This window comes from Nuphar pumila, chromosome 4 (assembly GCF_984573655.1).
Source record: "Nuphar pumila chromosome 4, dmNupPumi1.hap1.1, whole genome shotgun sequence".
In the NCBI taxonomy this organism is placed as follows: Eukaryota; Viridiplantae; Streptophyta; class Magnoliopsida; order Nymphaeales; family Nymphaeaceae; genus Nuphar; species Nuphar pumila.
Window position 1 is genome coordinate 2,385,403 of NC_143252.1, and position 13,209 is coordinate 2,398,611.

General features: G+C 41.0%; 1 long non-coding RNA gene across 1 annotated transcript; it reads right to left on the reverse strand.

The window, feature by feature from the left end:
• Positions 1-6,142: 6,142 nt before the first annotated feature.
• On the reverse strand, positions 6,143-12,758 carry LOC149839052 (uncharacterized). Its single transcript, XR_016431459.1, has 2 exons — positions 11,443-12,758; positions 6,143-6,334 (listed from the first exon to the last, which is right to left on the reverse strand). It is a non-coding gene; the product is annotated as an uncharacterized LOC149839052 (long non-coding RNA).
• Positions 12,759-13,209: the final 451 nt, after the last annotated feature.

A 13,209-nucleotide genomic window follows, 5' to 3' on the forward strand; every position in this document is an offset into this window, starting at 1 on the left:
AGAAGGCTCTGCACCGCCTTACTTCATAGGGTTGCCTCCTCCTTTGACACCCGCTCCTATTCTGAGATTGCAATGCCAATTGCTTGCTATTATTATTTTGTTGCCTATTCATATTTTGTCTATATTATTACGGTGCCTTTAGAGATTCCTAATACCAGCTGGCTGGCTTGTGAAGTGTGTGTTGAAGTTGCCGTCATGTATGATGTTTTCGGAGAGCGTTAGTGACTAGGCCTGTGTAGGTAGTGTAATAGTGCTTCTTACTCTATGGGGCATTAAGGCCCAACTACGCTAGCCCGTTGGATGGGCCAGACTCGTATACTGGCCCGTATTCGTATGTTGGTGCTAGTGACGCTCGTATGTTAGTTCGCGTCTAGCTTCTATAACTAGCTACTAGTTCGTATATTGTACTAGCTTATTAGCTCGTGTCTCATTCCATATCCCACACTATCCTAGAATGTCTAAAGCCCCACGAAGCGGTAAGGTTCTTATTGAAAGAAGGTACTGCTTGGGACGACTAAGAGAAGAAAGAAAAGGCAGGGAGGGAGAGTCTTGGAAAGAAGACCGGTTTGCCTTGCTTGGCTCCTTTGCTTTGTTTCTGACTGGCTTGCTTGCAACCGTTGGACAACTACTGGATTCTCTCTAAGGAAAAGGGAGCAAAGCTTCCTTGATTTAAGCAGCTAGACAGTAAGATGAACTTGCAAAGAGAAGAGCATATATGAGAAGAGCAAGGAGCAAGGACTTGACTAGACAGACCAGGCAACTTTCTATAAAGAAGAGACCTTATTTCCTTATATAGGATAGGACCACATGATAGAAAATTTGACCCCATAAACGTGTTGGGCATGGTCGATTTACGAGGAATCCACACCTGGATCATGTGTTTTCGATGAAAAAATGATATTTGGAGCCTCAAAAATTTACAAAGATTTTAGACCGTTGATTTTTTGAACGTTATAAAAATGCACCCATGTGTTTGAATCGAATACTTCAAGGGCATAGATCACATATGTACCGTCATAATTTAAAAATAAAACAAAAAAACCTGAAAAACTCATTTAGCACATTTCATTTAGCACGTACCCATTACACTATATATATATATATATATATATATATATATATATATATATATATATATTAACGAATGAAATATTCTAAATGAGATATGCTAAATGGGGTTTTTTTGCTCTTTCGATGTTTTTTTGCAGTTCCGACCCCATGAATGTGTTGGGCATGGTAAGTTTACGAGGAATCCATACTTGGATCATGTGTTTTCGATGAAAAAAAATGATATTTGGAGCCTTAAAAATTTAGAAAGATTTTGGACCATTGATTTTTCGAACATTATAAAAACCCACCCATGTGTCGGAATCGAACACTTCAAGAGCTGATCCCTATAAAATCCTATAAAATCAAGTACATAGATCACATCTGTATGGTCAGAATTTTAAAATAAAACGAAAAAAACCTGAAAAACTCATTTAGCACATACCCATTACACATATGTTAACATATATATACTTATAGTTTTGTGTATGTACATATATATACATATATTAATATGTATATATATATATATATTGATGCAATAAGTAAAACCCATTAAGGGTATTTTAGTCATTTCACCTTATGTAATTAGTTGTGTTTTTTAAGGGCACTTTAGGGTTTTCTTCTTTTCATGTATTTTATTCCTTTTATTAAGAGCATTATAAGCCTTATAATGCCCTTGAAATAGAGCTGTTGGGAGTTCTCCGCTATATTTCTAGCCGTTGGGAGCACTCCCAATGGCTCTTGATGTCCCTTTTGTGTATAAATAGGGGATGAATCCCTTCTTGTTTGTTATGTTTGTTCTCAAGCTCTCTCAATAAAGCCTATATATTTTTTATGTTTTCTCTATTGCCCATAAGTGACATTGTGTTTGTGATTGTATCTTGGTCTCCATTTGTGTGTCTCCATCTGTGTGTTGTATCTTGCCCATAAGAGGCATTTAGTTGTGTTGTTCATATTTCATTGCATCTAACAGTAGCCAAATGATGATCAAAATGCATGATGTGGAACAATGACATGGGGAGATGGTTTAAGAGTAGAAAGTCCCTAAAGAAGAATAGGCACAGAAAAATTTAAAGAACATGTATTTGGATGTTTAAAAAGTTATTTAGTAATGAAAGTGCAAGCACTGATATGTTTAAGAATGAGCTCCATGGAAGTTTCCCTGATTGGCTGCCATAGCTAGGAGCAAGAATTGGGTTGGGTAACCGTATATGTACATATTGGTGCTTCATCAGTTTGGTGTACCATTTGCATGTTCAAAAGAAATGCACAAAGTGAAGCTCAAGCTTTCATATAACAAGATAAAAGGAGGAACCATATTCAGATCCAAATATGATGTTTTTATCACAGTGATTATCTAATATTGTATTTGTCAAGAACCTTAAGTATTCTTGACAGATTCACTTTTGGAGAGTACATTTTAACTCTGGTTTAGGTCATGGATAACTGAACACAGATTAAAAAATTTACTGCAATAAGTTGGAAGCCTTGGACACCTGTCATTATCTTTAAAGAATTGCTTGAATTGATTATGCATAGCTGGGAATATGTCTATTTAGCACTAATGTCCCAACTCATATTAACCATTAAATTGATGTGCTTTTTCAGATAATGTATTTCATGTTTCCTGTAAAAATGTACTTTCACAAGTGCATGTTTCTGGTTGTGAAACTGTGCACCCTGCAGAACAACAAAAAACAGTTTATTGTACATTAGCCACTTGAATCTGGGAGAGGTTATCTCTGTGCACTTTCAGTTTTGAACTTTTGAGTGTATTGACAAGCACATCTTTCTTTGCAGAAATATCGCCTGTATTTGGGAAGATTACAGAAGCAAAATAAGCCAGAACCTACTTTTAATGGAAATGTGCAACCAGGCTGTAGTTCAATGGAATCAGCAAGTTCCACTTGTCTGAGTTCGATTGTGGCACAACAAACAAACTCGGCTACATCATTTGGTTTCTCAGATGATGAAATCCAAAGAACTCATGAAGATGATCTGAGAAGGTTCAACTTGCCACTCACAATTAATAATTGGTCTTTGACTAATGGCATGGCTGATACTGTGAAAGCTAGTCAAACTTCCCAGGTAAATTATATTCTTTCTCCTGATAGAACAGTCCCAGACATGGATAATTCATTGCTTAAGCCCACCACGACTCAACAGTACCCAAAGAATGTTGAAACTCCAACTGTGCAATCCAGGCAACATCAGATACAAACCACAAATTCTCAGAATTCATACGCCCTTCTAGAGAATGACTACACTGGCATGCTAATGCGCAGTCAGCCTCATGATACCCTACTTGATCAGTTAAAAGGCTTTCTGACATGCAGGGCTCAGGACTCCTTTTTCTGTGGGAAACCTGCCATCACTGGCATTGATGCAAAGATTTCCATTAACGAAAATGATCTTGCATGTAGTGATTACAGACGCACTTGTACTGTAGGATTGGAATTTCCATCAGAAAGTAATCATGACAATCTTTTTCCAGTCCAAGTTAACGATGCAGTGCTCAGCCAACAAGTTCTGGGAACAGTCTCATCCATCAGTGACTCCACACTGCACGAGATCTTTGAACTTGATCAGAAAAGCTTCAACATGTGGGAGCCTCCATATATGCATGTAGTACCAAAGGATGCCATCTTGGATTACCCGTACGATGAATTCCAATTCTATCCACTTGGAGGATATGACTGCTTAACAGATTTTGGGCTCGAGGAGGACGTGGATATTTTTAAGATCAACGAACTCAAATCCAAGACAGAAATACAAAGCTGCCTCCTCGGTGGACCAATATTTGATTGCAACAACCTGTACGATCCAGAGCATCTAGTCATGGATGAAGGATTGTCCTTGGATGGGGATCAGTCAACAACTGTATTTGCTTCTTTATAGATCAATCCTGATTTTTTCAGTCCATGTATTTAGTACCAAGGAACTCCACCACCATGACATGAAAACTGAAAATGATAACTAGGTTGAGGTGGTTGAACTTCCATTCGGAACTTTAGAGCAAGAAACAATACCAGTCCTTTAACAAAATTCATGTAATGAGGTGTATCAAGCATTCATAGTGAACAAGTACTTAAGAATGTTTTCTTCAAGGATCAACTGGCAATGTGAAGCAAAATACTTCATGTTCAGTTTGAGACACATTAGATTTTTTTTTTTCTGAATGTGGAGAGGAGAGCAGAATGGTTTGAAATCAAACAGGTTGGGACGCTACCCATTTGTTGGGACTCTTGTGACTTGGTGAATTCAGCTACTGTTATATTGGAGGGATGCAACTCTTTGAATTTGGGACATGGTGCAAATTAATTTTAGCAAAACAAACAGCAGCTATTATGATTGTGATTGTGCTGATCTTCTGTAAGTTTTTGATGTGATGGTGAGAAAATGTTCATGGTAATTTTCAATGGCCATGTCTGAAGAATAATCTGATTGACTTGGATTGAGATGCTGAAGCCAAAGCGATGTTGGTTAAAGTTATATATATATTTATTTATTTATTTATTTTTATTGATTTGTATATGTAATAGGTTATGCCCATCAGGGGCATTTTGGTTATTTCTCTCATATGTAATAGGTAGTTCCCATTAGGGTGCACTTTTGTTTATTTTTATTATTTTTGTATTTTTTTTATTCTTGTTCTTTGTTCTAGCTGTTGGGAATTAGCTGTTGGACTAGCCCAACGGCTAGTTGGCTAGCCCTTGTGTGGTTTGTATTCTCTATAATTTATAAGGTTTTTCCCATACTGTAATAATGTTTTTTAAGCATTTTCATTTTTATTTATTTTATGTGTTCTTGCCCATAATTGGCTTGTGTTCTTGTTTGTATTGACCCATAAAAGGTTTGTTATCTTATGCACATTCTTGTAATCTTGTAAGCTCATAATAGCATCTATTTGTGCACTGTTTATATTTTATTACATGGTATTTGGGTCTTGGGGCTCTAGAGTTTGAGGATCATGTGAACGAGGATCGTGTGGAGGTGGTTCGAGTGATCAAGGATTCGTTGCTTCGAAAAGCTCGCCATTAACATCCTCCATCTTTTTTTTCTCTCTTTTTTCACCATGTCTGACAAAGAAGTTGTAACGATTGTTCTCGTCAAGTTTGATGGGACCAAATGGTTCCACATCGGAACCTTAACCTATCCTCACTAAGTCATGGGAGAAGATGGGTTGACCAAGGAAGAAATTTTTAAAGGGACTGAGAGAAAAGGCTCTCTTGGACTAAAAAAGACCTACAAAGAATGAGAAGTTAGTCATGCCAAGGTTCTTTCTGTTTTCATAGAAAGTATGTGTGAAGAACCATGTGCCAACATTTTTGAATTTGAAAGAGCCAATGAAACATGGGTTTTCATTAAACAAACTTATACACAAGGATATTGCACACATATGGGACTTGAGTGACTGTATCCACAATTGTAAACAAGAAGATAAGATTGTTAGATAGTATTATGGTACTCTCAAAAGACTATGGGATCAAATGACTAAAATAAAGCCTATATGAGATACATTCAACGATGCTCTTCAAAGGAAGAACAAAATTGTGAAGAACAATTTTTTCATTTCATGAAAGGTCTTAGACCCAAGTATAAACAAGTTCAGGTCGCCATTATCCACTTTAAGAAGAGTACCTTTGCATGAATGTTAGCTGAAGCAAGGTTGTTAAATGCGATGAGGCGAAGCGAGGCGTTGAGCATGTTATGAAGCGAGGCTTAAGCCTCGAGGCATTGAAGCGTAAGCTTCATGATCAAAATAATAAAATATATAATAGTAATAAAATAGCACTGGTAAATGGTTTTTTAATATAAATATACATATATGAGTTTGTTATATACATATATGAGTTTGTTTGATGGTTGATTTAGTAAATATAAGGTTTTTGAAGGACTTGAAAAATAAATAGCTCCCAATTTTTTTAAATTATAACCTTGAATTTGTTTCCATCAAAAACGACCTAAACAAAAAAAAAAATCTTAGTGATGCATATAAATATTTTTTTCTTGGACATGTCAAATGCATACATGCAATAGAACTATCATGAAACTATAGTATTTCAGCAATGAACTATCATGGTCCATGTGCATCTGCCCCAATATAAGCAATAATTAATATATGAAATGTAGATTCACAAGGCACCTGCCCACGGTTTACAATGTCATCAAACAACTCTCGACACTTTGAATATTTTCGTTCCTTGCCCAGGTAATCTGCTAGCTTGGTAACGAGAGCAAAATCAAATTGAAACCAATGTTGCTGGACCATCCACTTATACACCTGCACAAGTTGCAGCATAGTTTCTTGTTAGTAAATGGTAAACCTCTGTACAGTGGAATTATGCATCGATTAGTAGAACTTCAGGAGAAAGAAATTAAGAAAAAGCATTCCCAATTACTATGTATCACATAAAAATTGGCCACGGAAACTAAAGAATGTCATTTTGGCCTTTCAGAAAGAAATTAAGAAAAAGCATTCCCAGTTACTATGTATCACATATAAAAATTGGCCACGGAAACTAAAGAATACTAGTTCAAAGGACGAAAAAAGCTTGATTATTTTCTCCTCCATCATAGAATACATTTTTATCATACTATCACAACCAGTATTTACCTTTAACTAACAAGTTTCAGCGCAAAACTAATACTATAAAACTTGCACAACAGAAAGCAACTATTTTTTTTCAGTGCTGCTATTGTCTACTCAAGTAATTTATGATGCAAATATGACTTAGAAGTCTTCAACTTGATTGCAAGAGGCCTATATTTTTGGTCAATACAGCATCAATCGTACCCCTCAAGTGAGTGCATGCTCTCTCACATTTCTTTTCCATTTAGTATAGTTTATACCTGACTAGAAGCTTCCTACTTAATAGCGTCTGAAAAGCTTTCTCATCTTTTTGAGGTCGACCTCAACGCAACTGTTCTCGTGTCCGCCTTATAACCTTAGTCAGGAAAACCTGTTTTGATAATACTCTGCACCTTGACTTAAATACTTATGCAGGGAAGTTCCTAAGCCATGGGCTTATTCAGAACAGAGTGACAATTCATAAGACATTGTATTTCAAAGAATCCAATTGATGGTGTTCTAGATCAAATTATAACATCTCATAACCTATGTCACACGGACTCGGCTAAAGGGTTGCCGCACCCGCGTCGACACGCACAGACTCGGGTGCGGACTCGGGTGCGGCTTTGGACTCGGCCCGGACTCGGTCAACTCCGAGTCGGACTCGGTCAACGAGTCCGGGCCGAGTCCGACCACATTTTGGACTCGGTCAACTTTGACCGAGTCCAAAATTGTCCAATTCGAGTTTTAAATTTTGTTTTGGATCCGGGTTGGGTCGGGTCCAAACCCGACCCAGATCCAAATTGTTTTTGGCAGCCGAACCCTAAAAGGGGTTTATCGACAGGGAGAGGGGCTTACCCTCTCGATTTTGCCTCTCCCCCTCAGCCCCTGCAGCTTTCTCCTGCAACCACGCCGGCGATCCGAACTCCGGCGACAGGCAACCACCGTCTCCCCCTCCGTCAGGTATGTCGACCCTGCTCGTAGCCTCCCTCCCTGCACCCTCTGCTCGCAGAGGAGGGGCTCGGCCCCCCTCCCTGCACCCTCTGCTCGCAGGGGAGGGGCTCGGCCCCCCTCCCTGCACCCTCTGCTCGCAGGGGAGGGGCTTGGCCCCTCCCTGCACCCTCTGCTGGCAGAGGAGGGGCTCGACCCCCCTCCCTGCACCCTTTGCACGCAGAAGAGGGGCTCGGCCCCCCTTCCTGCACCCTCTGCTCGCAGGGGAGGGGCTCGGCCCCTCCCTGCACCCTCTGCTGGCAGAGGAGGGGCTCGGCCCCCCTCCCTGCACCCTTTGCACGAAGAAGAGGGGCTCAGCCCCCCTTCCTGCACCCTCTGCTCGCAGGGGAGGGGCTCGGCCCCTCCCTGCACCCTCTGCTCGCAGGGGAGGGGCTCGGCCCCCCTCCTTGCACCCTCTGCTGGCAGAGGAGGGGCTCGGCCCCCCTCCCTGCACCCTCTGCTCGCAGGGGAGGAGCTCGGCCCCTCCCTGCACCCTCTGCTCGCAGAGGAGGGGCTCGGCCCCCCTCCCTGCACCCTCTGCTCGCAGGGGAGGGGCTCGGCCCCTCCCTGCACCCTCTGCTCGCAGGGGAGGGGCTCGGCCCCTCCCTGCACCCTCGGTTCGCAGGGGAGGGGCTCGGGCCCCCTCCCTGCACCCTCTGCTCGCAGAAGAGGGGCTCGGCCCCCCTCCCTGCACCCTCTGCTCGCAGGGGAGGGGCTCGGCCCCTCCCTGCACCCTCTGCTCACAGAGGAGGGGCTCGGCCCCCCTCCCTGCACCCTCTGCTCGCAGAAGAGGGACTCGGCCCCTCCAATATTCCTTGTTTTATTAACTTTATTTTATTTACTTATTTAATTATTTTCTTTTCAGTTTTCACTTTTCAGATATAATGGCGAGTTCTAGCGGTAGTGTCAATACATTTGGTTCAAGTTCTAACCCTGAATTAGATGTTTCTCAACCACTTTGGAGGCTTGTGACAAAAGGGATAAAAGCTAGTAGTGGTGGTGGTGGGAATGTGCAGTTTCATTGTAATCTATGTAAGACTGTTTTCACAGGTTCTTATACGCGTGTGAAAGCACATCTTTTGCATATTCGTGGTCAAGGAATTAGGGCATGTTCTGGGGTTGACAAAGACATGTTAAAGCAATTAAAAAAAGAACAAGAGGAAGCTGAAAAGAAGAAAATTGCAGAGATGAAAAGCGATTCGATTGATTTGTCTTTTCCTACTGCTAGTGATACACAAGAAGAGCTTTTAAAGAAAAGAAAGATGGAAAGCAATAAAACAATACAAGCGTCATTCAAAAACATGGCAAGAGCAGAAATTGATAAAAAGATTGGTCGATTCTTTTACTCAAGCTCAATTCCTTTTAATGTAGCTAGAAGTCCATACTGGAAAGATATGATTACATCTTTGGCTAATTGCAATTTGAGTGGTTATGTGCCTCCTAGTTCAGAAAAACTAAGAACAATCATTCTTGTAGAGGAAAAAAATAGAATTGAAGACTTGCTAGAGACCCAAAAATTTGCATGGAAACGACATGGAGTGTCGATTATTTCTGATGGGTGGACTGATATACAAAGGCGACCACTGATAAACTTCATTGCTTACTCACTAAATGGGCCAATCTTTTTGAAGACTGTTGATGCATCTGGAGAGTATAAAGATGCTGAATATTTAAAGAGATTATTTGTTGAAGTGATAAAAGAAGTGGGTGAAGAAAGTGTGGTGCAAATCATTACTGACAATGCTCCAGTTTGCAGTCGTGCATGAATGAATTTGGCAAGTGAAGATACATATTCACATATTTTTTGGACTCCTTGTGCAGCACACAGTTTAAATTTGGCACTTAAGAGTATATGCAATCCATCAAAAGATGATGCACATGCACATGAAATGTGCTTATGGATTGAGGAAATAGAGCATGATGTTCGAAATATTAGAAATTTTGTTGTAAACCATCATCATGCCCTTTCTATATTTAATAGGCATTCTGATCTCAAGTTACTGAAAGTTGCTGAAACTCGTTTTGCTTCTCTAATTGTTATGATAAAAAGAATTAAGCAACTCAAGAATGCATTGATGATGATGGTGGCTGATCAAGATTGGGATTTTTATCGTACTGAAGATGATGTCAAGGCTCAAGCTATCAAAAAATGCATCTGTGATGATTTTTGGTGGGATAAAATTACATATTTTGTTGAATTTACAGAGCCTATTTGGGAAATGCTGAGAGAAGTTGACAGAGATGTACCCATGCTTCATAGAATTTATGAAATGTGGGACAATATGATTGAAAAAGTTCAAAGTATCATTTTTAAACATGAGAAGAAAGATATTGCACTTGATGATTCAGAATTTTACAATCATGTATATTCAGTTTTAGTGAGAAGATGGGATAAAAGCAATACACCTTTGCATTGCATGGCACACTCTCTCAATCCAAAATACTATGCAAAAAAATGGTTGACAGCAGGTGTTGGTCGTGTTTCTCCAAATGAAGATCCTGAGATATCAAGAAATAAAATGATATATTTGGGAAGAGTTTTTAATGATCCTCACATGTTTAAGGTTGTAAATAGTGAGTTTGACAAGTTTTCTACTGGAAGATTTGATTCTTTAGCAGCACTTGTGGCAAGGGACGAGGAAGATCCCCTTAATTGGTGGGCAACATATGGATCAGAGACACCAAATCTGCAACGTCTTGCAATGAAGTTGTTATCTCAACCTGCTACATCATCTTGTTGTGAAAGAAATTGGAGTACATATGCTCAAATTCACAACATTAAAAGAAACAAACTCACTAGTAAAAGAGCAGAGGATTTGGTATATGTTCACTCAAATCTACGATTAATTTCTCGCCGCACCAAAGAAGAGTATAGGTACTTTTTTTTCTTTGTATTCAAAGTTTGTATTTAAATATTTCATATTTGTATTCAAAGTTTTAAGTTAGATACTAATATAGTGATTTTTTGATGCAGTTGTGGACCATCCAAGAATTGGGATGTAAATCCAGAAGATTTTGACTTGGAGGGAGAACATAATTTACATACTCTCAACATGGACTACATCGATCCTGTTCTTCCTTCTAATTCAGACGATGAGGCAGACTTATGATAAGTTTTGTTGTTTATCACACTCACAAGCTTCTTTATGTGTTATATTTTGGTAAGTTTGTGTTGTTAAGAATTGCTTTTTTTTTGCTTTAAAATTTACAATCTTTATGTGTTAATTTATTGTTATATATATAATTATAATATTTAAAATATATATATTTATAATATATATTTTTTAATATATATATATATAGCCGAGTCCCCGTGTCCAAATTTTTTGGAATTGCGCCGCACCCGTGTCGCACCCGCACCCGCACCCGCACCCGCACCCATGTGACATAGCTCATAACGCATAAAGAAAGCTCAAAAGCTTTAAGGGTATGTCCTAACATCCACTGAAATCTTCAACCAGGTTAAGTAAATTACATTTTTACTAAAACCTGTGCCATTTAAATAAGTCAGATAGATTACATCTTGAACTCAAAAGCAGGCTGCACAAGAAAATTTAAGAAAGAAAGAACTAAAGAATTAGAAAAACATTAAAACACTTAAATTCAACTTACTCTAACTCATAATGCTAAAACCCAAAAAGGCCTTTTTTCTTCTGAAAAGGTATAACATCTTTTTAGAATTCAACCAACTTAGATCATACCAACCAACCAAATTGAGATTGGGAAGTAAACCAAAGGATGAATTTTTTAGCTTTAGTTAACTCAGACTGCTTAAGCCATGAAATCAACAAATGGGAATTCAGACTATAAAAGGAAAGCAAGAAACCAACCCTAAAACTGGCATCGTTCTCACGAATCCTCAAGAAATGGACGATGATATACGTTGCGTCCTCTTGGGTCATCCACTTTCGTTGAGAATTGAGGATCCTGATAAGCGTGGCGGGCTTGTGGGAGGGCAGAATCTTACAGAGTCAGACAACTTTCTACCGCCTCCATTGCTCGGGAAGCTCCTCCAGGTCCTTCACCTCCAACGGAGGGCCTGCCGGCGTCCAAACGTCTCCGTCCAAACCCGAAGGGTCAGCTCCGGCGAACCTCTCACCCTCAACCTCATCCTCGGCGGTTCTTTGGTCCTGCAATTCGAGGGAAGAGGCGGGCAGAGTGCCGTGGAGGAGGAGGTGGCGGCGGCGTCGCCGGGAGGTGAGATGGATTCTGTTGTGGTGGTGAATGTGGGCATGGGGAGGAAACCATTGACAATGGCGCCAACCTGCTCGTCACTGTCCCCAGCGGCGAATTTTGGCAGGAAAGGGGCGGTTTGTAGGGACTACACAGATGCGTACGCTTTAGAAGTGAAGCGCATTTCGACTTGAGTCGTGCGCTTCACATGAGTGAAGCATGCGTTTCAAGCCTGAAACGCCTCAATACCTTGAGTGTGCGCTTCGCCTATGAGGCGTACGCCTCTCACAACACTGAGCTGAAGCAGAAAATCGAACTTGGCCCGGTTGAGCCAGCTGAAGAGGGCGCTAAACTGGCCCTGGCCCAGCTGAGCCGGCTGAAGAGGATGCCGAATCGGCCTTGGCCCAGTTGAGCCGGCTGAAGAGGGCGCTGAATCGTCCTGGCAGTTTGAGTCGGCCAATAGGTACCGAACTGGCCTGAAGGCCATTTCGCCTGGTTCAACCCGTAAGCCTCGTCCTGGGTGGACAGCAGTGTGATTCGTCAGAATCCAATGAGGCCCTAACGAATCACCAAAAACTCACTGGCGGAGAGCTGAGTCTCATTGACGGGGTGCCAAATCCGACTGCAATAGCCACCGATCTGTGAAGATCGTCAGCGTTGGCCGAATCTGGCCCGAATGTTGGTAGATCCAAAAGACTAGATGGCATCCATCTTTTGTCGTCCGACGAACATAAGAAAAGAGGGGGGACTTCCGCCACCCACTGTTCGACCACCAGAAGGAAGGTGACGGCCCTCCCATCCTCCGATGATGGTGTCAACAAGGCACTCCATCGTCGAACATTCTGATGAGGGTCGTTATCCACCGCTCGATGAATCGAGCAGCCAACGACCCCTCCTGTCGCCCGACGACCAAAAAAAAATGGGGGAGGGCCGAACGACCCTCCCGCATGATCTGAAACACTATGTTGATCCCGATTGTGCGGTCGTCTGAGTCGTCCAATGATCGTAGTAGGCAAATGCTTGTCTGACGATCGGATCGAGTGTATGCTCGAACGACAGTCAGAAAAGGGGCAAGCCCCGCACCACTCGGTGGTAGACCGATGATCAGAAAAAAAAATTGAGGAAGGCTCAAATGGCCCTTTCGCTTGATCGACAGACATAGGATGAGCTCGATGGGTATCCTGTCCAGCAAACCAAATGGGGACAGAACTCCATGCTGCCCTGCAGCGATCCACAACCATAATAGATCATTGCCAGAAAACCAAGAAAAAATAAAATATATATGAAATCTTATTTTTTCAATAATTCAATGGGAACGTGCACTCTGATACCAATTGTTGGATTTAGAAATCCACCAAAAACCAAAGAGAACGAAATCATTGAAACGAAAAACGGAAACCAAACTTGATACGGAAGCGTACCTG